The sequence below is a fragment of the Macaca fascicularis genome, chromosome 15 (assembly GCF_037993035.2).
Source record: "Macaca fascicularis isolate 582-1 chromosome 15, T2T-MFA8v1.1".
Lineage (NCBI taxonomy): Eukaryota > Metazoa > Chordata > Mammalia > Primates > Cercopithecidae > Macaca > Macaca fascicularis.
Genome location: NC_088389.1, coordinates 122,217,501 through 122,240,976, shown reverse-complemented (window position 1 = coordinate 122,240,976; position 23,476 = coordinate 122,217,501). Strand labels below are relative to the sequence as shown.

General features: G+C 45.2%; 1 protein-coding gene across 4 annotated transcripts in view; it reads left to right on the top strand.

The window, feature by feature from the left end:
- Nucleotides 1-23,476, top strand: part of ROR2 (receptor tyrosine kinase like orphan receptor 2) — a 219,442-nt gene that overhangs the window by 1,134 nt on the left and 194,832 nt on the right. For 2 of the 4 annotated variants that reach the window (XM_074017849.1, XM_074017848.1), the window contains exon 1: nucleotides 1-23,476. This exon is cut by the window's right edge and continues 41,554 nt beyond it. The exons of the other annotated variants lie outside the window; for them this stretch is intronic. The gene's annotated coding sequence lies outside the window, so the exon portion shown is untranslated. 4 annotated transcript variants of the gene reach the window in all.

Genomic DNA, 23,476 nt, shown 5'->3' with positions numbered 1-23,476 from the left:
GCTTGGACCCGGGGCGCAGAGGAACGGCCGGGAGGTTCGGAAGAGCAGCTGGGGACCTGCCTAGGTTGCCTGGAGGAGGCAGTTCGCCCTCGCTGTGCGGACCCCGGGAGCACCTCCGGCCCGCGCGCCTCCGACCGGATTCCGGGCACCCTGCTGGGGTGGAGGAGGGCGGGTGGGGCCTTCAGGTCCAGGAGCGCCAGAGTCCGATGGGGTTCGCCTTAAGCCCCCGAAATGTGTGAGACGCTCCTTACTAGTAAATGGGCTTCAGTAGCTTCCCTCCCCTGCATTCCTGCAGGCAGGTGGGAATCTGGGGACAGTCGCAGGCTGGGAGACGATCTGCTTTTCCTGCGCCCTGCTGGGAGCTGCGCACTCCAGGTATCCTGGCCTGCCGCCCTAGCCGGCCCAAGGTACGCGAGTCAGGAAGACTGCGCAGGCTTTCCTGGGGGGTGTTTTGGTTTCAGCAGATGTTAATTACGTCAGATATTCCTAGTTACTTGATTTGGGAAGGGAGCTTGCCTTTATCTCACTGTCCATTAAAGCCTAAATCGCTCAGAGTGCATTATATATAAAATAAGTAAGCCACATTCTAAGTTGGTATCCATCACTCAAGACCTCTGTCGATTTCTGCAACCCCTCCCCGAGAATCTCCCAGGAGATCCCTTTGCTGGGGGAGAAGGGTAGCAGGGAGGCGGCTTAATCACGTTGCTCGACGTGCTGTTGGGCGGCCTTTGCTGGTCACCCTGCGGTTAATTGTCCTGCAAAAACTCCGCCTTGCAGACCGTGAGGGTTGAGCGCAGCCTTTGAGGGGCGGTGCTGTGGTGGGGGTTTTGAGATGGGCGATGAGTAAAGCACAGTGGGTCCATTGCTTAAACCAAGGTGATTGTTAACAGGGAAGTTCCTTGAGTTTTGGGTGGAGGAATTTAAACACTGTCATAGTTTCCAGTGAATGTACAAATGTCTTATATGAACAAAGCAATCGGGGTCGTTGTCTTTAATTTTTGAACCCTGTGTGGAGGTGATTTTCTTTTTCTAGTGAAATACTCGTAACCTTTATAGGAGAGGGCATAGGATATAATTCTCTTCGTTCTGGACGGCTAGGTTAACAAAATCCAAAGAGTATGATAATCTTTATTTAAATATGAATAAATGATTACAGGAGATTTGAGTGTTTGAGATCTTTTCTGCTGTGAAAAGAGGAGTCCCTGTTATTTGAGTGTGTTTTATCCACGAAATAATTTATTTTGTAAAGCTATTTAAGAGTTTTTCTAAAAGAATTTGTAAGTTCTTATTCCACATTTTAATAGCAAGACTGTTTCCTCTAATGACAAATACTGATTGGGACTATGTACCAATCCTAGGTAGGGTAGGTGAGAACGATGGAGCATTAGGGTCCCCCCAGCCCCCATTTTTGGCAGCGTAGTGTTTACTTTTGGCCCGGATCCCTGGAGTGACGGTGGTAATAAATAATGATAGTGATCCGTCTAGAAGAAATCCATCTAGAAGAAAATAAATGGAAACATCTTGAATAAGACGACTTTGTGGAAAAAGAAAAGTTTTTATGTATATAGTAAGGCAACATATTTTTCTTATTATGGCTGTGCACCAAGCAAAGAGCTACACATTTGAAATTTTTCAGTGTAATTGTGAGATCCAGCTTATCTCTCATGTCCTCTTCATAAACCGTGTCACCCTGAAAATCTGAACACCATGGACCCTATGTGACACTCAGTGTAACTGAGAGGACTCTGGAAAGTGAAGCTGAACTTTTAATTAGTAAAGCAAATCATGGAAAACTGACAAGTCTGCTTTATATTTTATATGTAAAAAAGCAACATGGGTTTAAACATGTCCTTTTTCTAGGGGTAGTTTTTGGTGACAGTGCTCTGCAGATTTTTAAGGCAATGTTAAACATTTTTATTTTTATTGTGAAACTTTTTAAAATTGTTTATTCAAAGTGCTGCTGTAATTGGTGTTTGTATGTCTGTCTATTATGCTGTGGTTTGCAGTGAATCACTTCTTGCCCCTCAAACGGTTAGCCTGGATTTAACCTCCAAGAGATTAAGTCTGGCAGAGTCTGAATTTTACACTGCTCTTTTCTTTGGAAGCTCTTCTGAAATCAGTGGAATAGAAATGCAGGGGTAGGAACAGCTCATCTGACAGGTAGGGAAGATTAATCCCCTTTAGAAAGGTTTCAGCTGGAGCACTGACACTCCTTTAAAATGCATTCCCTGGGAGGCCAGGATGGGAAAAGTTATCGTTATTGAAATGGGAACTGGATGTGAAGGACTTGAGCTCCTTAATCTGCAGGACCTGGCTAGTCTGTTGTAGTGCTGGAAATTTGTGTACTCCTTGTAATCCTTTCCCGTGGAGAGTTCTAATTATCTAATTCCACATTGTAGTCAGGGAAAGAAAGTATGCTACAAAGTGTGACTCCTACCCAGGATTTATAACCATCTTCTGAAACAGTTCCTTAATGACAGGCCTTTTCTTTTGGTGTTTATCTGGTCCATTCCCTCGGAATCTGGAGGGGACACTGTGAAGGACTCCCTCCTCCTCCTCCGCCCCCATCAGCATCTTGTGGTTTCCACATGGTGAAGGGTCTTCCTTGCACCTGCCCATCGATTGTGACTTCTTACATTGTCATTAGGATGTTTCCTTTTTGGGATCCCCGTGGTGACCACCAAGTGGACCCTGTGAATACCAAGCATGTAAGGTTTCAAAGTAAAGAAACCAGGGAGTTTTGCTTTGCAGAGGAAGCATTGCTAGTTAGGTCTGGATTTTTATTGGTTGCACCCCAGCTGCGTGGCCACTAGCAATTTCACGAAGGGACTGTTGGGCTGAAAGGACTGGCTTTGAAAACATTGCTTCTTAGTGACCCTTTGGGCTCTCGGGGTCTGCATTGTCCCACGACACCACCATAACACTGTTAAGGATTTCAGTGGGTAGTGTGGACATCTTGAGTTTTGAAAGTAGAAATCCAAGCAACAAGAGGCGCTCTGGCCCATTAATTATAGCTGCAACTGGCCGGGGTTTTGTAGCAGCCGCCTTTTTCTAGCATGTATTTATTTGGCTTTGTTGAGCTTGCCAAGTTGGAAACGAGGGCGGGACAGCTTTGCTTGCGTGTGCAGTTGTCATAAAGTATGTCTGGGGTGTAATCTGTTTAAAATCATATTCGTAGAGTGGCCAAAGAATTGTTGAACAAACAGTGCTGGGAGTTTTCACAAAGCTTTTACAAAATAGGGAATTTTATTGGTGTGGTTTGCACTGTTTTTGGGATTTCCGTGGGTGTTTTCTTTTAAGTCCTATCTCTGAAAGAAGCAAAAAACTCAAAAGCTAAAGGGAAGGAAATAATTACACAAAAATGTAGCTTAATTCGACTAAGTAGCTTGGTCCTCTAGAAATCCTTCAGTTCTAGTGGGAAGTGGTGTGTATGTCTTTAATTGTCGCTGGAATGAGCTTCAGTAAGCACTCTGTCACTTTCTAGATGTTATCAGAGGAGAATGTGGCTGCTGCTTCAAGTCCTCCCTGAGTGGGGGAGGGTTCCCCTAAATCCCAAATGCTCCCAGCCTAATGGTTTCCACACCCTCCTGGAGGGATAGTTAACACAATGGGCAGTTAAATTAAGGAAATGTTTAGGCCTGAACTCCTCATTGTAGGCTTGTGCTGTGGAATATAGTGGCCACCAGGCACACACAGCTATATAAGTTAAAATTAATTAAAGTCAAAAGAGATTAAAGATTCACTTCCTCCCCTTCACTGGCTTCATTTCAGGTGTCAGTAGCCACAAATTGCTATGCAAAAATAACGTTGGGATTTTAGTAGAGGTTCATTGATCGGTAGATGGATTTGAGTAGTATTAACTTTTTTTTTTTTTTTTTTTGAGTTAAGGTCTTGCTCTGTCACCCAGGCTGGAGTGTAGAGGTGCAAACATGGCTTACTACCTCTGGCCTTAACCTCCTGGGCTCAGCCTCCACCTCCGGGGCTCAAGTTATCCTCCCATCTTAGCCTCTCGAATAGCTGGAACCACAGGCACGCACTACTGTGCCTGGCTAATTCTTTGATTTTTTTTTTGTAGAGATGGAGGTCCAGCTGTGTTGCCCAGGCTGGTCTTGAACTCCTGGGCTGAAGGGATTCCCCACCCCCACCCCAGCCCTGGGATTGTAGGCATGAGCCACCTGGCTGGTCATCATCTTAACAGTATTGTCTTCCTGTTCATAAACACAGGATGTCTTCCCGTTTATTTAGAGGTTTCATTTCTTTCAGCAACGTTTTTTAGTTTTCAATGTATGAGTCTTTTGCCTCTGAAATTAAATCTATTCCTGAGTATTTTATTATTTTTGAACGGTTGTAATTGGAATTGTGTTCTTTAAATTTCCTTTTCACATTCCTTTTCACACAGCCCACTGTTAGTGCACAGAAATGTCACATTTTTGTGTGTTGATTTTCTAACCTGCAAGCCTGTGGAATTTGCTTATTAGCTCAAATAGCATTTTTGTAGCTCTTATTCTATGTGTAAGGTCATATCGTCTACAAATAGGTATAATTTTACTTCTTCCTTTACAATTTGGATGCCTTTTATTATTTTTGGCCTTGCCTAATTGCTCAGCCTAGAACTTCCAATACAGTCATGGGCCAAATAATGATGTTTTCAGATGATGGACCACCTATATGACCACCTACAGTGGTCCCATAAGATAACACTGCTGTATATGACTGTGCCTTTTATATGGTTAGATACACAAATGCTTCCCATCCTGTTACAGTTGCCTACAGTATTCAGTACAGCCACATGCTGTACAGGTTTGTTGTAGCCTAGGAGAAGTAGGCTACACCGCATAGCCTAGGTGTGCAGTGTGTGTGAGGAACACTCTATGATGTTCCTATGATGATGAAATTGCCCAGGGGCATGTTTCCCAGAATGTATCATCATCGTTGAGCAACACATGACTGTACTGTGTTGGATAGAAGACGTAAAAGTGGGCATTCTTGTCTTGTTCCTGATCTTGGAGGAAAAGCTTTCAATCTTTTAACATTGAGTGTGATGTTTGCTAGGGGCTTGTCATATATGGCTTTTATTATGTTGAGGTAGTTTCCTTTCTATTAGTTTATTCTCATTTTTTGGTATATTTTTGACTTTTAGGACATGTTAACATTCTACGAGTTCAAAAAATAAATCACTAAGAATAGCAGGAAACTAGAATTGAATGCAAACAAGCACATAAATGCAAATGTGTTGCAAATGAGTAACATGGGGGGGTGGGGGGGATGGGGAAGAAACCGTAATGTTGGGCTTAGTGCTTTGACGGTGTATCCTCAGCCTACAGGAGAAACAACAACCCGAAAGCAAAACTGGCATCCTTCTTAGTAGATTTTCGTAGTGGTCTGTGTATATCCATTCTGAAACGATTTTGTGTGAATTGTGAGATTAGACAAATGAGAAATGTGTTAATAGTGTTGTCGCCAGGGTGCTCACTGAGGAAGGAGGGAGATATAAGGATGGAATAGAGGAAGGCAAGGAAGAATCTGGAGGGGTTGAATTGGAATTGGAGATATCAGTGTAACTCATGATTTCATTTATATATATTTGGCCTATATTATGTTAAATTATGAACCGTAATTTGTAAAACATATTTTATTCTATATCTAACAGTTATTTCTTAGTATCTCATTAGCAGTGAGCTTTCTTAGTGCCCAGATAATGATTTCTCAATACTATTTCATCTTAAAGGAGCTAGAGAGGCTTGGAAGGAATGACTATGAGACAGGGACAGGGAAATATATGCAATAAGCCTGAAATGTGTTCTTGTGTTAGAACGCAAATGAGTGGTAAAAAGTGGTGGGGTCATGGCAGATGTACTCAGGGGCCAACTTGAAGGAGTTCCAGCCAAGTCTGGGACCATTTAGGCGTCAGAATAAATAAAGACAAGCATGGCTCATACAAGGAACAAAATAGGCATCCAAGACTCACCATTCATAATAAGTACATAACTATATGTATGAGTTTCCTACGCCTGCTGTAACAAAATGCCATAAACAGGGTGACCTAAAAACCGGAAATGTATTCTCTCACAGTTTTAGAGGCTGGAAGTCCAAAATCAAGGTGGTGGCAGGGCCACGATCCCTCCCAGGGCTCTAGGGGAGAAAACTTTTTTGCCTCTTTTAGTTCCTGGTGGCTCATGGTGTTCTTGGTTTGGGGCTGTATCACTTTGACTTCCATCGCCATTTTCACATGACCTTTTCCTGTAAGGACACCAATGATTGGATTTAGGGACCACTGTAAATACAGGATGATTTTACCTCATGTTCCTTATTACTGCTGGAAAGACTATTTCCAAATAAGGTCACATTCTGAGCTTCTGGGTGGTTGGGGAAACACTAATTTACTACAAAACCTAAGTGAGAGGGATGGGGAAGATAGGGCCCTTCCTAAAGCAAAATGCCAACTGATAAATGGGAGGTGAGTTGGGAATATCACATTTTACAGCAATAACCATATAGATTGATTTGGGCAGGCATCATGAATGAGTGCTAAGCTCATTAAAGAAGACATGTTTGATGAGGAGCAGGAAATTTTCATGGTCTCAAAGGATTTCCCCACAGATTCCTTGTTGGCAAGGGGACAGTTACTAACTGTAGACTGGCGAGATTTGCATCCCAATACCTGGGTGGTCCAGGTTAACACCACAGGTTCGGGCAGATGGATGCCGTCCTTCCCAAGAGCATAGATCATTTAGGTTGCTTTCCATCTGGGGAAGAGAGTCTGATTATGAACAAAAATCAGCAAACCAAATGGAGGGACGTTCTATGGAACAATGGTCTGTAGCACAAATTGTCGATGACATGAGAGATAAAACAGGGCAGGCCAGCTCCAGCTTGAAGTAAACCACAGGGGCTGAGCGTGGTGGCTCACGCCTGTAATCCTAGCACTTTGGGAGACTGAGGCCAGTGGATCTCAAGGTCAGGAGTTCAAGACCAGCCTGGCCAACATGGTGAGACCCCGTCCTCACTGAAAATACAAAAGTTAGCTGGGTGTGGTGACGTGTGCCTGTAATCCCAGCTACTAGGGAGGCTGAGGCAGGAGAATCACTTGAACCCGGGAGGTGGAGGCTGCAGTGAGCCGAGATGGTGCACTACACTCTAGCCTGGGCAATAGAGCAAGACCCTGTCTCAAAAATAAAATAAAATAAATAAAATAAAATAAAATAAAATAAAATAAAATAAAATAAACCACAGGGACAAGGCAGTCCAGTGCATGTGCTGGCCCTGACCATGTGCTGGAGGAAAAAACGTGCTGTCGTGGTTACTAGTGGAACCACTGAGGAAATCGGAAGGTGGGCATACTTATGTTTCCTGAGTTTGTTAATTGTGCAGAGGTGGTGTAAGAGGATGTCCGTGCTCATAGGATGTACACGCTGCCATGTTAAAGGATAAAGGGGCTTGATGTCTGCAGTCTACTATTGTCATCTCAGACCATGATAAAGCCTGTGGGGCAAGAGTGACACATTAGTGAACCTGGGCAAAGAGGAGAGGGGAGTTTCATGCCCCATTCTTGCAACTTCTCTGTAAAGGTGAAATGGTTTCAAAGTAAAGAATTAAAAATGTTAAATTCTAACAATGGGTGGCTGAAGCCAGTGCAATGAACAATGGAGTTTAGCACATGCTGTTAAAAGAAAGACTCAAGGCCCAGCACGGTGGCTCATGCCTGTGATCCCAGCACTTTGGGAAGCCGAGGAGGGCGGATCACCTGAGGTGTGAGGGGTTCAAGACCAGCCTGGCCAACACGGTGAAACCCTGTCTCTACTAAAAACACAAAAATTAGCCGGGCGTGGGGGCTGGGTGCCTGTAATCCGAAATACTCGGGAGGCTGAGGCAGGAGGATCACTTGGACCCAGGAGGTGGAGGTCACAGCTGAGATCGAGCCACTGCACTCCAGCCTGGGTGACAGACCAAGACTCTCAAGGAAAAAAAAGAAAAAAGAAAGAAAGAAGGAAGGAAGGAGAAAAGAAAGAAAGAAGAAAGAGAAAGAAAGAAAGAAAAAGAAAAAGACTCGCACAGTTACGATTTTATTGGAAATGGTGTCACAGGGACTGAGGATGGATGCGATCCAGGTGCTTTTGAGGCCAGACAGCATTTCACTGAAGGGACTGAAAATCTTCTTCTTTGTCTAGCTTCTGGATTGCCCCAAGTTTTCTGATTTTTCTTTCTTAATTAAGATTTTTATTATAGAAAACTTCCAACATACATAAAATTAGACAAGTGCATTGAACCCCTGTATATTTTTCACTCAGCTTCAACAGTTACCACATTCATTTCCCCTGGCCTACTTAACAGGCCCCAGACAGCCTTAATTGTTTACCTGAAAATACTTCAGCATGAATGGTAAGAACTGTTTTTTTCACACCATCTCAATACTGTTATCTACGAGGAGCCCTGGTGTTATCTGATACCCAGCCCTGCTGGAAATGGCCTTTCACACTTGATTTGCGATTTGCCCACAGGGGGCTGAGTTGCTATGAATGCAGCTGTGCTCTGGGGTTCCCGAGGGCTTGGAAGCTCCGAATTCTGGAAGGTGTTGCCTGCCTGCATCACACAGGCTGTGGCCCCCTGTGTGCAGAGCCCAGGAACCTGGGCTTGGAGCCTCACTGAGTCTCTCTTGGACATCTTTGTGCAGATGAGTATGGGGTGTGGTCCGGAGATTCAGCCCACGAGGCGTCTGCTGAGCCTTGTTTAATACAGCCCTTCCCAGTCCCATTCATTCTGTAACCCTCTTTTGGTGGGTGCTCTTGTTACCACCTCCTTCAGCACAGCCCGTGGCACGGACTATTCTCCACTGTACTCAGAACGCTGGCTTTATGAAAACAAATATAGTATTAATGCGTAGAAAGAAGGGAGGAGGCACTTTGACTTCCAGGTGTTTACTGCCCCCCTTCTTTTTTTTAAGTAACAAACACAACATACTCAATTTTCTGCTTCTCGGTGTGGAAGCTTTGACATCCCACTGTGGGATGGGCCTTTACCACAGAGAGAACAGATGAGGGATCAACATCCAGAGTACGTAAAATAATTCACAAGATCAGTGAGAAAAAGATGAATGCCCCACTTAAACGAGGGGCAAAGGTACAGTCAGGCAGTTTGCAGAAGAACAAATACAAAAGGCCACAAACTTGTGAAAAAAAAGTGTGGCCTTATTAGGATTCAAGAAAATGCAGATTGTAAAACAGTTATCCCAAGCTCTTTTGCCTCATTGGATTGCTGAAATCAGAAGTGGGTACTGAGCATGAAAATCGTGATGCGAGAGCATGCGTTAATGGTGCAGGACTGACCACAGGTAGGGCCATTTGGCATTACTTGTTAACATTTAATTTAATTTTTTTTTTTGAGATGGAGTCTCGCTCTTTCACCAGGCTGGAGTGCAGTGGCACAATCTTGGCTCACTGTAACCTCTGCATCCCGGGTTCAGGCGATTCTCCTGCCTCAGCCTCTCGAGTAGCTGGGACTACAGGTGCTCACCACCACTCTTGGTTAATTTTTTTATTTTTAGTAGACAAGGGGTTTCACCATGTTAGCCAGGATGGTCTCTATCTCTTGACCTTGTGATCCACCCGCCTTGGCCTCCCAAAGTGCTGGAATTACAGGCATGAGCCACTGCGCCCGGCCACTTGTTAACACTTAAAATGCACATACTCCGTGGCCCACTCTTAAGGAGATAGTCATGCTCTTCCTTGCGGCACCATTTGCAGGAGTGAAACGTAGAAACATCTATGTGTCTTTTAATGGGAGCCAAATACATGGTGCTAATTCTCAACTGTGGGTTATTCTACAAATGCAAGTCCATATGGGGATCTATGGATGCGAATAGAGGGAAATTTCAAAGAGGAAGATTCTGAGTGGGGAGAATGGTACAGAAGGAGAGATGGGTACTTACCTATTTAAAAACTCTCGCCTTCCTCCTCTCATTTCTGTGGAGATACCAATCTCTAGAATAAGATCTTCTTTTTTTTGAGATGAAGTCTCGCTGTGTTGCCCAGGCTGGAGTGCAGTGGTGCAATCATAGCTCACTGTAGCCTCCACCTCCTGGGTTCAAGTGATCCTCCTGCCTCACTCTCCTACATAGCTAAGATTACAGGTGTTTGCATCACATGTGGCTCACATTTGCTTTCTTTTTGGGATGGAGTGTCGCTCTGTCACCCAGGCTGGAGTGCAGTGGTGCAGCCTCCGGGCTTACTGAAACCTCCGCCTCCTAGGTTCAAGCTGATTCTTCTGCCTCAGCCTCCTGAATAGTTGGGATTAGCTACCAACATCTGGCCAATAAAAAATTTTTTTTGGTAAGAGACAGAGTCTCACTACGTTGTTCAGACTGGTTTCCAACTCCTGGACACAAGAGATCCCTCCACTTTGGCCTCCCAAAGTGTTGGGATTAGAGGTGTGCCACGATGATTGGCCTGGAATAAGATCTTAAAATACCCAGATATCAGACTAACTCAAGGGGTCAGCCTGGAGGAGATGAGGGGGTTGGTCAAAGGTGTTGTCGTATTTTAGCTGGAGTTGTTATTCTAACAAAGAAGCTGCTCTCGTGTCATTAACAGAATTCAGGCTGGGCACGATGGCCCTTGCCTATAATCCCAGCACTTCGGGAGACTGAGGTGGGGGGATCACTTGCAGCCAGGAGTTGGAGACTAGCCTGGGCAACAGAGCAAGACCCTGTTTCTACAAAAATAAAATTGAAAAATTAGCCGGGCATGGTGGTGCAAGCCTGTAGTCCCAACTACTCGGGAGGTTAAGACCGGAGGATCACTGGAGCCCAGGAGTTCAAGGCTGTCGTGAGCGCTATGATCACTGCACTCCAGCCTGGGTGACAGAGCAAAACTGTGTCTCCAAAGAAGATAAAAAGACTCAGGGTCTTTTTTGCATTGTCCCTCCTGTGCTAGTGATCACTTTGTTGAATCCTTTCTTGAAGCTCCTGGGGAAACATTCATCTCTACAAATTGGGACCGGTGAGTCAGGGGCTGCTGCAGTGAGGGCCTCTTTCCCTGCATCTCCCTCCTTGCTTCGTAAGAATTCTTTGGCTTTGACCAGAGGAGAAGGTGATGAAGAAGGGGGAAGTCAGCTTATTGAGTAGGCTGTGGCAGTTCACACGTGAGTCGGAGTGCATCTGGACCCCTGGGGCATCTGGAACTCTATCTGTGGGGTGTCCTGTGAGCTGTTACAGAGATGGGAGTTTGGAGTTGTCAGAAACTCGCCTCGTCCTCTGGGTTTGTAGACTCCCCACCAGGGAGTCCTCTGGGCTTTACAAATATTTGATCCACATTCCATTTTGAGCATATTTAACATTTTTAAAATGATCATGAAAGCCTCCACTCAAGTTTGCTTCCTGCCAGACCAACAGTGCGTCCACAGGCATCTCTGGATCAGCTTGTTTTAGTGCAGACTGAAGCAGCCATCTCTGTTTAATTCTATAATCCCGAGTTTGCACCATGAGCGCTTGAAAAAATACTTTAGCTTGTGTTACTGGCTGCAAACAAATCATAATTTTCTTGATTTTCTGAAACTAAAGCAGAAGATGGGAAATCTAAAAGGATGCTGAGGTGGAAATAAGATTAGAGCTGCTTCCTAAACTTGCCGTTTCAAGTTTTTATGGCAATTATAATGGAGGCTCAGGGTTCCCACTTAACTGACTTTTTAACAGAGAATATCACACTGTTATTGATTGAATTGCTCAAAAGAAGATATGTTGAAGTCCCAACTCCCAGTACCTCAGAATGTAACCTTATTTGGAGAAAGAGTCTTTACAGAGGTGATAATATAGAATGAGGTCTTTACAGTGGGCTGTAATCCAATGTGACTGGTGTCCTTAAGGGTCAGTTTGGCCACAGGCCAGCTCACACGGGGGCAGGTGATATGCAAGTTGGCTGAAGATAAGAGACCATGGGCAGAAGACGCTCGGCTTATGGACAGCTGAGGACCCCCAGAAGGAATGAACCCTGCCAGCTCCTGGCCTCCAGAGCTGTGAGACAAGAAATTCTTGTTGTTTAAGCTGCCCAGTTTGTGGTGCTTAGTTACGGCAGCCCTAGGAGGCTAACATACGCATCTGCCCGTAAGTGCCTGTGGATCAAGCGCGGCTCACTGTTGATTTTATTTTTTGGGTTTCCGCCTAAGAATTAACTTGGAAAAAAGGTTCTACTGCTGAACTATTGCTGAGCCTCAGGAAGTGGGGTGGTGGTGGTGGTGGTGGTGGTGGGCTGCCTGGCACCGGCCCTCAGCGCTGGTCAGTGCTGTGATCAGGAGCTGGGGGCACAGACTCATGAGGCCAATTCTGGCTGGAGGCGGTGGGTGCTTCATGGAGTAGCTGGGGCTGCAGTCTGTGTACCCACCACTTGTCATCCCTGCACTTGGCCAGCCCCTTGGGCATATGGGGCACCTCTGTGCATCCCTGTCCTGTGTCCAAGGCCTTCTCTCTGGGGGTCATTGGTAGGCTGTCCATCTCTCTCTATTACCTCCCTCCAGCTGTTGGGTCCTGAGCCGTGTCACTTGTGGACTGCGACTGGGGTGCATGATTTCTGCAGCGGGACATCCCAGATGTCAGAGCAGACGAGGCAGCTCTCCAGGGGTGGGTGCTGGTAGAAAGACAGCCTGCCCCTGGGGCCAAGCCCCCTGATGCCAGGCGCCTAGTGCTGCCCGTCCTAGGGCCTTTGTTTCTCTTACAGGGACCTGGGCAAAAACAAAAAAGCCAACAAAAGCAAACATCCTCATGGCGGCTGGGATTGTGGGGCTGTCAGCAAGTGTGATTTATGCGGGTCCTGGAAGCCCTTTGAAGTAGGAGGCAAAGTGGATGGCCCTGGTCTCCTGGGGAGGCTGTGGCAGCACCAAATGGAGGAAGGAGCTGCTGTGCCCGCCCTGGGAGGGTGTGTCAGGGAGTTCTCTCACTCTTGTCCCATGTTCCAAAGCACAGGGGTAGGCCCTGAAGCAGAAAAAGAGGTGAGCTGCGTTTGCTCCCCCAGCTTTTGTGGAGCCCCCAGGGCAGGGGCAGGGGTGCTTGGCCAGCCGGCTGCTCCTCTGAGGTCTCCTGGTGCTCAGCAGCCAAGTCGCCCCGAGTGCCGGAGGTGGGGTATCCATGGAGCGGTGTGAGGAGGAGATTTGCAATGAGCATATTTGGGGGTGTCAGTGTGGACCCAGGTGGCCGCTGGGGACTTGGGACTGGAAGGTGACTGTTCACAGATGGATCCTAGTGGATGCTTTAGGTCGGAATGAGATGCAGAATTCTGTCTTCTGATTGTATTAACAGTGCTGTCAAGAACATAATTATGTAAGATTCAACCAGCTTTCTTGACAGGGCAGTTTTCCTTGACCACTTGCAAAATTTAGTGTGTCATTATTTTAGTTTGGAAATTTTTTTTTTGGAAATAAAATGTTATTATCATTTTCTTTTGAAAGAAGGAAACTCCACTGTTTTGCAAGGCAGAGCTCCGACACAATTTCATCTAATTAGTGAAGTGTTGTATGTTTTCAGAGTTCAAATAAGGTTCACATACTCTTTTTTTTTGTTGTTGTTGTTGTTTTCTAAACTCTGAGCTCATTTCTTTTCTTTCTTTTTAAGAAAACAATAATTTTAAAAAGAACTAAGTCAAGCTTCTTATAGTTGATCAACCACACATTTCTATGGGCTCTAAAAACTCAGCCATTTAAAAATAAAGCAAAACGAAAAAGAACAAAAGCCAAGTGAGGGTATACATTGAACTACTCAGGATTACGTTTAAAAAATGCTTTTCATAATTGCTTTCTTCCCCAGCCAGAAACTGAGGCCTGCTGTGTGCTTTGGGTGTATGGGTGGGTGGGTTGCTGGGGGAAGGGTCCTTGTAATATTCAGGGAGTTTTGGCTGGGGCCAATTATTCCTAATTCTAAGTATTTATTTGAAAAAAATCACTATGTGAAAACCCTCACAAAACAATACTACTTATTTTCTGTCTTTTATGGAGGCAGCTACGTCTAAGCGACCCCTCCTGGTCCCTCCTGGTCCTGGGCTATGATCAAAAGGGACTTCTTTAAGTTTTCACTGGGCTGCTTTAATTTGCTATCAGAACAGTGTATTTAGTACTTGATTAAGTAAAAAACAAGAAAAAACCAAAATCAAAAATTTGGTAACACATGTTGATGATTTAAAAAAGAAACCAAAACTGAGGAGGGTGTGAAATGAAGAGCACCTCCCGCTTCTCCCTTTTCGCTTGCCCCCCGCATCCATAAACACACCACACAGACTTCGTGTTTCATTCCCGACGTTTTCTGCGCACATGTGCTTGTCTGTGCCTCTCCTTTATTTATTTTTAAAAATTCTGGTAAAATGTGCATAACATAAATTTAATCATGTTAAAGTGAACAATTCAATGTCTTTTAATTTGCTTTTATTGTTAGTCGACCATCACTACCACCCAGTTCATTTTCATCACCCCCAAAGGAAATCCTCTATCCATTAACCATCACTCCCCATTTCCCCGTCCCCGCCTTTTTCCTAGCCTCTGGCAACCCCTAATCTACTTTCTCTCCCTGTGGATTTGTCTATTCTGGAAATTTTATGTAAAGGGAGTTATGCAGTATGTGGCCTTTTGTGTCTGGCTTCTTTCACTTAGCATAATGTTTTCAAGGTTCACCCACATTGCTCCATCCTTCCTTTGTTTTTATACACAGCGAGATCATACCATGCGTACTGAAGTTTGCTGTTTTCGCCTAACGATAGTTCTCGTAAGTCTTTCTATATTAGTACATGCCAGGCTACCTCATTTGTAAACACCATTGCGAATATCTGTCATTTGTATATACATTGCTAATATCTGTCATTAAAACAATTTGCTGATAGCTCTCATTTGGAATTTATTTCCCTGGTCTCCTGTGGATGTGTACTTCTGATTTTTAGCTATTACTTCAAACAGGTCTGTAGTGAACATCTGTAAACATTTGTTTTTCACTATGTGAGTATCTGAAGAGCCAATTTCCAGTCCAATACTTTGTGCAAGGTATTATATTTTTTGAGACAGGCTGGCTCTGTCACCAGGCTGGAGTGCTGTGGTGCAATCTCGGCTCACTGCAACCTCTGCCTCCCGGGTTCAAGCGATTCTCCTGCCTCAGCCTCCCGAGTAGCTGGGACCACAGGCGCCCGCCACTATGCCCGGCTAACTTTTTATTTGTACTTTTAGTAGAGACGGGGTTTTACCGTGTTAGCCAGGATAGTCTCGATGTTCTGACCTCATGATCCGCCCACCTCGGCCTTCCGAAATGCTGGGATTACAGACATGAGCCACTGTGCTTGGCCTACATTTAAATTTTTGATAGTGTTTACAAAGTTGTTTTCCCAGAAGGTGACAGCAGTTTATTCTCCCAGTAATGATGCATGAACTTTTCAGGTTTTTCTAGACCCAGCAACATTGAATGAAATCATCTGGCATTTTCATCTTAAGAAGTATGAAAAATAGAAATGGCATCTTAATTCTGTATGTTGACATTTTAACAATTGTCCACCAGGCCAACTGTCCTTAAAAGTAATTTGTATTTCCTTTTTCTGGCAAATAAGTGGTGTTCACTTTCTCTACTAATTTTCTAGTAGTTGTTCTCAATTGCCTCACTGGTTTCTAAGACTATTTTTTTTTTTTTTGAGACAGCCTTGCTCAGTCGGCCAGGCTGGAGTGCAATGGCACAATCTTGGCTCACTGCAACCTCCGCCTTCCTGGTTCAAGTGATTCTCCTGCCTCAGCCTCCTGAGTAGCTGGGATTACCGGCATGCGCCACCACACCCAGCTAATTTTTTTGTGTGTTTTTAGTAGAGACCGGGTTTCGCCATGTTGGCCAGCCTGGTCACGAATCTAAGACTATTTCTAAGAATATTTAGCTATGTACCAGATGCTATGAACATGTTTTTTTTCTCAGGTTCTCTTTTGACTTTTAAAATGATACTTGTTTTCATGCGGTAAGACTTAATTTTTATGGAGTCAAATTAAGTCAACTTTTGTTTTATGTATTTTGAGTTTTGACTCATATATTAGAATCCCTTTGCCATTCTAAGCTTGTTTTTAAAAAATTATGCTGTTTTTGGGTAAATTCTTAATGATTTTGTGTCTGTGTGTGGTTAAATCTTTGGTTCACATGCAATTTAGATCCAGCTTTATTTTCCTCAGAAAAATGAATTGTCCTGAAATTCTTCATTGCATAATCAATTCCTTATCAAAAATTTGAAAAGCAGCTCCTTCTTTTTTGGGGTATTAAAATCCCATGATAGATTGGTGTTACTTCTGGGAAATTCAGTTTTTATCTCAGTTTTCATTACCATAGCTTTCTAAATTTTGGTATTTGGTAGGACTAACTCTTTACTCATTGTTCCCAGAACTTTATTGGCTAGTTTCATTTATTTTTCTAGATAAACTTTAAAATGATTTTATTATAAGTAAGGCAAGTTCTTAAGGCTATCAGTTGTCCCACACGTGTAGCTTTAGCTACAGCTTCTATGTTGTGTTCATGTTGCATGATGTTTTTGGTGTTGTTCTTTTCCAATAGCCTGTCATTTCAATTTTATTTCTTCTGCAAGACGAAGAAAATTTAATACTTATAGGGAGTTATTTTGTGGTTTTATTGCATTTTGTGTAGAGAGTGTGATCTGCTATGTTCTGGTTTTAGGGAATTTGATTTTTTTAAAATGGCTTAAAATTTAGTTATTAAGTGGGACCTTAGATATAATCTCAGTTAAGAGCAACCTCATTGGTTATATAGTTTAGTTTTTCTGTATGTTCACTTATACTTTTGTCTTTATCTGCCCTAAGTAGAGAGATAAGTTGAAGGTATCCTAAGCCATTATTTTGGTCTGTTTCTCTGATTTTGCTTCAGATTTTGTGTTGTCTTTTTGGACACTGGGATGTCTCTCACATATATTCTTGACAGAGCCTTACTGAGAATTCTACCTTCAATCATTTTAAAGTGGCCCTTTTGCTTCTAATTAAGGAGTGTATGACATTAATATTACGGTTCTTCCTTATTTGTGACTTGCCTGGTACATTGTTGCCATTTAAAATTTTTCTATCTTCTAGTTGTTTGGATTCAGACAGATTTTTAAATATAACAAATAATTTTATTTGGGTTTTAATCCTGTTGTTTTTTTCTTCTTGATATTTATTTTCCCTCAGTTATACTTATTGAGATAACATATTTGACCTTGTTTCTGTCACATTTGGGGGGACCATAGTTTCTATTTTTAGTGCCTCCTTTTTTCTCCCTTTTGTTTGTTTTCTTTGACTTTTATGTAAAATATCTATCTAAATCCAAGTGATTGGAAGGTAAAAAAGTAAAAAGAAAGGCAATGATGTATCAGGCAAATACTATGAATTTTTGAGATTCAACAACTTCACCAGTTCATGCTCTGATAGTGACCAGCCCATATCCATTCTTCTCGGGAATTAGGTCTTCAGTCTGCAAATTAAGTCTTGCTTTATTTTGGCTTCTTTTTCATCTATTAAACGTCTGAATCCATGTGTTTCTGTTTGCTGTATTCTCTTTTTCAGGAACATCGCTTATAGGTGTGTTGTATCTCAGCTGTCTATAACCAGCAGTTCTGTCCTTTCTCTTTGACTTCCCCTGACACAGTGATTGTCAATCTTGCCCCAACAATGAACTCACTTTTGCAGCTTTACATTCCTCTGGCATGTATTAGAAACAAGTGCTCAGTGCCGCAAAGAAAAACCAGCACTTAAATAGGAAGTTTCTCAGCAAGGCACATTTACTTCTGCAGAAGGGTGCTGCTTGTGTTTGTCACGCTCGCAAGAGCATACCAAACAAAGGAGAGAAGGGGTTTTTATCTCTAACGCAGCTTCTGTTTCTGTGTCCTTCTCCTATTGCCTGTGGTCTGACCACACAATCTAAGCTGATCCCGAATGGCTAAGACTTAAACTTTTCCAAACAGAGTAAATGCGAGAATGGCATAACCTGGGAGGCGGAGCTTGCAGTGAGCTGAGATCCGGCCACTGCACTCCAGCCTGGGTGACAGAGCCAGACTCCGTCTCAAAAAAAAAAAAAAAAAAGAAGGGGGAAGTAGGAGTAGTTTACAATTTGTGACTAAAAAGTTGAGTCTTTGTTTCTAGCAGTTTGGTCAGCAAAGGCAGGAAGCCTTGTTAACAGAACAAGAAAGAACAAGAACGTTTGAAAAGGAACTTATTGTTTCTAGCACGTGGGACCTAGGTCTGTATAAAAGCTTCCAGGTGACTCTGATGTGTGGCTAGAGTCGTGAATCTCTGCTTTTCAGGGGAGCTTTAAAAAATATGGTGGTTGGGTTGGTTTCCTCCTGCTTATGATTTCAATTAAACTCTCTGGGGTGTGGCCGGGCCCGGTGGCTCAGGCCTGTAATCCCAGCATTTTGGGAGGCCGAGGTGGGCGAATCATGAGGTCAGGATATCAAGACCATCTTGGCTAACATGGTGGAACCCCGTCTCTACTAAAAATACAAAAAAATTAGCCGGGCGCGGTGGCGGTCGCCTGTAGTCCCAGCTACTCGGGAGGCTGAGGCAGGAGAACGGCGTGAACCCAGGAGGCGGAGCTTGCAGTGAGCCGAGATCGCCCCACTGCACTCCAGCGTGGGCGACAGACGGAGACTCCGTCTCAAACCAAAAAAAAAAAAAAGAAAAAAAAAAAACTGTCTGGGGTGCAGCTTGGGTGCCCAGATTTTTTTTTAAAGCTTGCAGTTAGAACTAGTGTGCCGTAGGGGTTGAGCAGCCACTGCAGTAGGACACAGATCTGGGGATGAAAACAAAGGCAGCACATTTTCTTGGCCTTTCCTTCATGTTTGCTCTCTGTGTTCAATGATGCGGGAGTCAGGTCCTGGGGAAAACGCCGTGGTACTCAGGATCTCGCACGCCCCTGGCCTTAGCACCCAGGAAGCCGCTTGAGGTAGTGGCCGTCCTCTTCCTGGGGTTGTGGAGGTGTGTTTTGGCTTTTGGTGCCCACTCTTGATTTGTTTGACCTTTCTGGGTGGTTTAGAGTTGAGGCTTCTTTGGGTTTTCTTGGACTTGGAGCAGTGTGAAGTGACTTTGCTCTGTCCTCTGTCATTGGGAGCCACCTGCACGGATGCTGGAATGTCTTTGGGTCATAAGTTGAATTGAATGTCCGTGGGGACCTGAGGCAGATTCTGATGCTGATTCTTTTGTGTCTGTAAACATGACTCGTTCTGGAGGTGTTACGTCAGTCCCTTGATGGGATAGAACATTGGCTGTGTGGGATAGAACCCCCTCTCCACGAGTTACCCCTTGATGCACCTGCCTTATCCTCTGAGAAGCTGCGAGGACGTCCGTGCTGACCACTGGCCTCATCTCGAAGATGCCATGCCTTTGCGGTGCTTTTGAATTTTAAACGTTACTGGCTGCAGTAACGTTTGCAAAGTGGATTTCACTGTGCCCCCTCCCTTGAGTTCCTTCACAGAATGAAAAAGCCTCCAAGGTGGGCACATTTGGAAACTGGTGCAGGCTGTTCTATAAAATCCTGCTCTGTATTTTCTAATGTAATGTTTCTCAAACATACTTACTTGATCATGGCGCTCTTTTTATTTTGGGAACTGTGTTGGGGAAATACGGGTGTGGAGGTTTACTGTTTCTGAATCTGTGGAACCACAAAAAGTCAAATCGTGTTCCCATGCAGGCACAAAGCTGCAGCGCCCACACTTCCTTGCTGGACAGTATGAACCCAGCCTTCTGCAGAGAAGAGCAGTGATACTGTGCAGCCTTGGCTGCTTTTCTTGCCACTCTTTTTATTCAACACCTGTAGCAGAATAAGTAGGATAATTGACGTGACGACTTTTCAACATTAAGTCCTAATATTTATTGAACTAGTCATGAAGATGAGGAAAGTCCAGGGTGCACATTTTCTCCTGTGCAGCTTGCGTGATTGACACCACTGAACGGGGGTCCTCCATGTACTATCATGGGGTTCTTCAGAAGCACTCCTCAGCATGTGATTCGTGCCAGGATCTGCCCTGCTTTTTAGACGAATTACGTCATTTAGTCTTTGAAACAGTCTGTGAGGGGAGGTGCTGTTTGTCCCTTTTATAGATGAGGAAACTGAGGCAGAGCGAGGCAGCATGCCTTGCCCAGTATTATGTCCCCAGAATGGCAAATCTGGATTCTGCTGGAGCGATTTGGCTTTCCAAGGCTGTGCTCTCCCATGAGAAGCCCACAGTCTGCCGCTTTCCTTGCCCAGGGTCAATGGTGAGCCCACATCAGAGTGGTGTACCTTTCTTTCTTTCTGTGGCCCCCAGGGCACAGTCCCACACTGTGGTGGGTGGCGTCCCAGTGATGGGGCCAGTGGGGTTTTCCATGGAAAGATTTTGTTACTTACATTTCCCAAGAGATGGGTACCCGCCACACCACGCGGGGCCTCAAGGGCAGCAGCACGTTGGGTTGGGAGGCAGAGCGGCAGTGAGGGGACTGGGGAAGACAAGGTGGGGGGAACGGTTCCGGACGGGCTGGTGTGACTCTTGCTGGCAGACTTTGGGGCCTGGGGTGGAGCTTTTCCTGGGTGTCAGGTGTCAGGTGCCTGGTGCCTGCCCTGGGGTCACATAGGGCCAGGAGGTTGGCTTGGTGTGTGAATGTAAAGCAGGAGGTGGTGGCAGGTGCATGTTTTGCAGGAGGTGGTGGGAAGTGGGGTTCTGGGGTAGTTGGTTTGCATAAGAAAGGCGAGCTCCCAGTGGGCCCTTTGCTGTCTCTAGGATTTGCCAGGCCTTTGGAGGGGCAGTCTCTTTCTAGCCAGTGGGGCCACAAATGCAGGAGCATCAAGGATACAGAAAATAAAATATAGTTGATACAACTGACCCTGTGATGCATGGATGCCAAATAGACAATTATAGAATCTAGAGGCTGGGCACAGTGACTCACGCCTGTAATCCTAGCAATTTGGGAGGCTGAGGAGGGTGGATTGCCTGAGCTCAGGAGTTCGAGACCAGCCTGGGCAATATGGTGAAACCCCGTCTCTACTAAAATACAAAATATTAGCCAAGTGTGGTGGCATGCACCTGTAATCCCAGCTACTTGGGAGGCTGAGGCAGGAGAACTGCTTGAACCCGGGAGGCGGAGGTTGCAGTGAGCTGGCATGGTGCCACTGCACTCCAACCTGGGTAACAGAGAGAGACTCCATCTCAAAAAAAAAGAATCTGGAAAACACAGAGCCAGCCACAGAGGGCACAGAGATAGGGTACGGAGGTAGCGAATGGAGGTGGTGAGTGGAGGTGGCCCTCGGACTTTTTACTCCCCTGGTCCCCCTTCAGGGTCCTCTGGCTTTGGAGTTTGTGTAGGGGGTTTAGTTTTTCCTGCAGTGAGTGGGTCGGCAAGGACTTTTCTTGCAGGCAGGCTGTGAAGTCACACTTACCTGTGTAATGGTTTGGAGATTCAGATGAGCTTCCAAAAGCCATCAGGGCGGTGACCACCAAGTGACCTTAAGATCCTGGTTTTGGGGGGAGCTGTGGGTCTCTGCCCTGGAGAGTGTGACTTCTAACCCAGCTGTGTCCAGGACGCAGTTTGGGTCTTGAAAGATTTATGGTCTGAAAAAGATCACTTCGCTATGGTGGGCTGAGTCTGGCCCATGAAATGGGGCAAAAGAGCACCATTCTACCAAATTTAATGGCATAATACTTCTTATAAAAACACATGTTATATTTTTCTTTTTAAAATTTTGGTATTCAAATACACAAAACATAAAATGTGCCATCTTAGCTGGTTTTGAGCACACAGTTCAGTGGCATCAAGAACATTCACATTGGTGTGCAGCCATCACCACCTCACTACCGTCCGTCTCCAGAACTGCTTCATCTTCCCAAACAGAAGCTCTGTCCCCGTGAAACACACCACCTCTTTATTCCCCGCTCCCGAGTCCCTGGCAACCCCGATTCTCCTTTCTGTCTCTATATATTTGACTACGCTGGGGACTTCGTATGAGTGGAATCATATAGTGTTTGTCCTTTGTGCCTGGCCTGTTTCACTGAGCGTGATTTCCTCAGGGTTCACCCAGACATAACACTCTTGATCTTTTACGGAAGGTAGATGGATTTCTACATCTGGCTACAGTGATTGGAATTTAAAAAAATGTATCCCATGTTTATATGTTTTAAATCCTGTTGCAAGGATAAATATAGGATGTCTTCCTTTGTTTTTGTTTTTGTTTTGAGATGGAGTCACTCTGTTGCCCAGGCTGGAGTGCAGTGGCGTGATCTTGGCTCACTGCAACCTCCACCTACTGGGTTCACGCAATTCTCCAGCCTCAGCCTCCTGAGTAGCTGGGATTACAGGCATGTGCCACCATGCCCAGCTAATTTGTTTTTGTTTTTGTTTTTGTTTTTTGAGACGGAGTCTCGCTCTGTTGCCCAGGCTGCAGTGCAGTGGCATGATCTCGGCTCGCTGCAAGCTCTGCCTCCCAGGTTCATGCCATTCTCCTGCCTCAGCCTCCCGAGTAGCTGGGACTACATGCGGCTGCCACCACGCCTGGCTAATTTTTTTTGTATTTAATTTTTTTAGTAGAGATGGGGTTTCACCATGTTAGCCAGGACGGTCTCAATCTCCTGACCTTGTGATCCGCCCGCCTCGGCCTCCCAAAGTGCTGGGATTACAGTCGTGAGCCACCACGCCCGGCCTAATTTTTATATTTTTTTAGTAGAGACGGGGTTTCACCATGTTGGCCAGGCTGGCCTGGAACTCCTGACCTCAGGTGATCCGCCCGCCTTGGCCTCCCAGAGTGTTGGGATTACAGGCCTGAGCCACCGCACCCGGCCTAGGATGTCTTCTTAAGTGTGCATGCAAGTCATGCGGGAGAAATTCGGCAGAGTGCATGGAAGCCAAGTGGCTTGTTTCTCACCAGGAGGAAACCCCGTCTCTGGGGTCAGTTGGTGGCTTCTCTACCCAGGTGTCTGTTGAACCCAGAGTGGTGTCACACCTCAGGATCGGTCCCCCAAATTCTGTGCAATGAAAGGGTAGAGTGAGCGAGTTTTTGTCTGTCTGGCTCTCTGGCAAGCACTCTTGACACAGGATTGCTGTTACTCTGTATTTGAGTTCCTATGGCTTATCCATTTGTAGGTTTTCTGCCATCCAAGAAACTTAGGTGTGTGCACGTATTTGGGGTTGGAGAATAAGGATGGTGAGGGCATTGGGAATTGGGGCTTGTGTGGAGGTAAGTCGTAAGTTTGAGAAGAAATGGGTGCATGTGCCAGGCACCAAAATAAGTGTACATGCGTGCCGCGCACACACACACACACACACAGGCAACTGACAGCATTGTCAGGAGTGTGGACCTGTGAGCTCGCGTGTGCTGAGCAAGGACAGAGCTTGCCGGGCTGGGGGCTGGGTCTCGTGGGCTTGGGCTGAGCTATTGAGATGGCTGAAGGCTGTATCTTGGGGGAAGTGAGTTCTTGAGAGCTGTGTAAGTTTATGAGACGAGCAGATGGTTGGTGTCATGAGGGTGTCCTCTTCTAGAAGA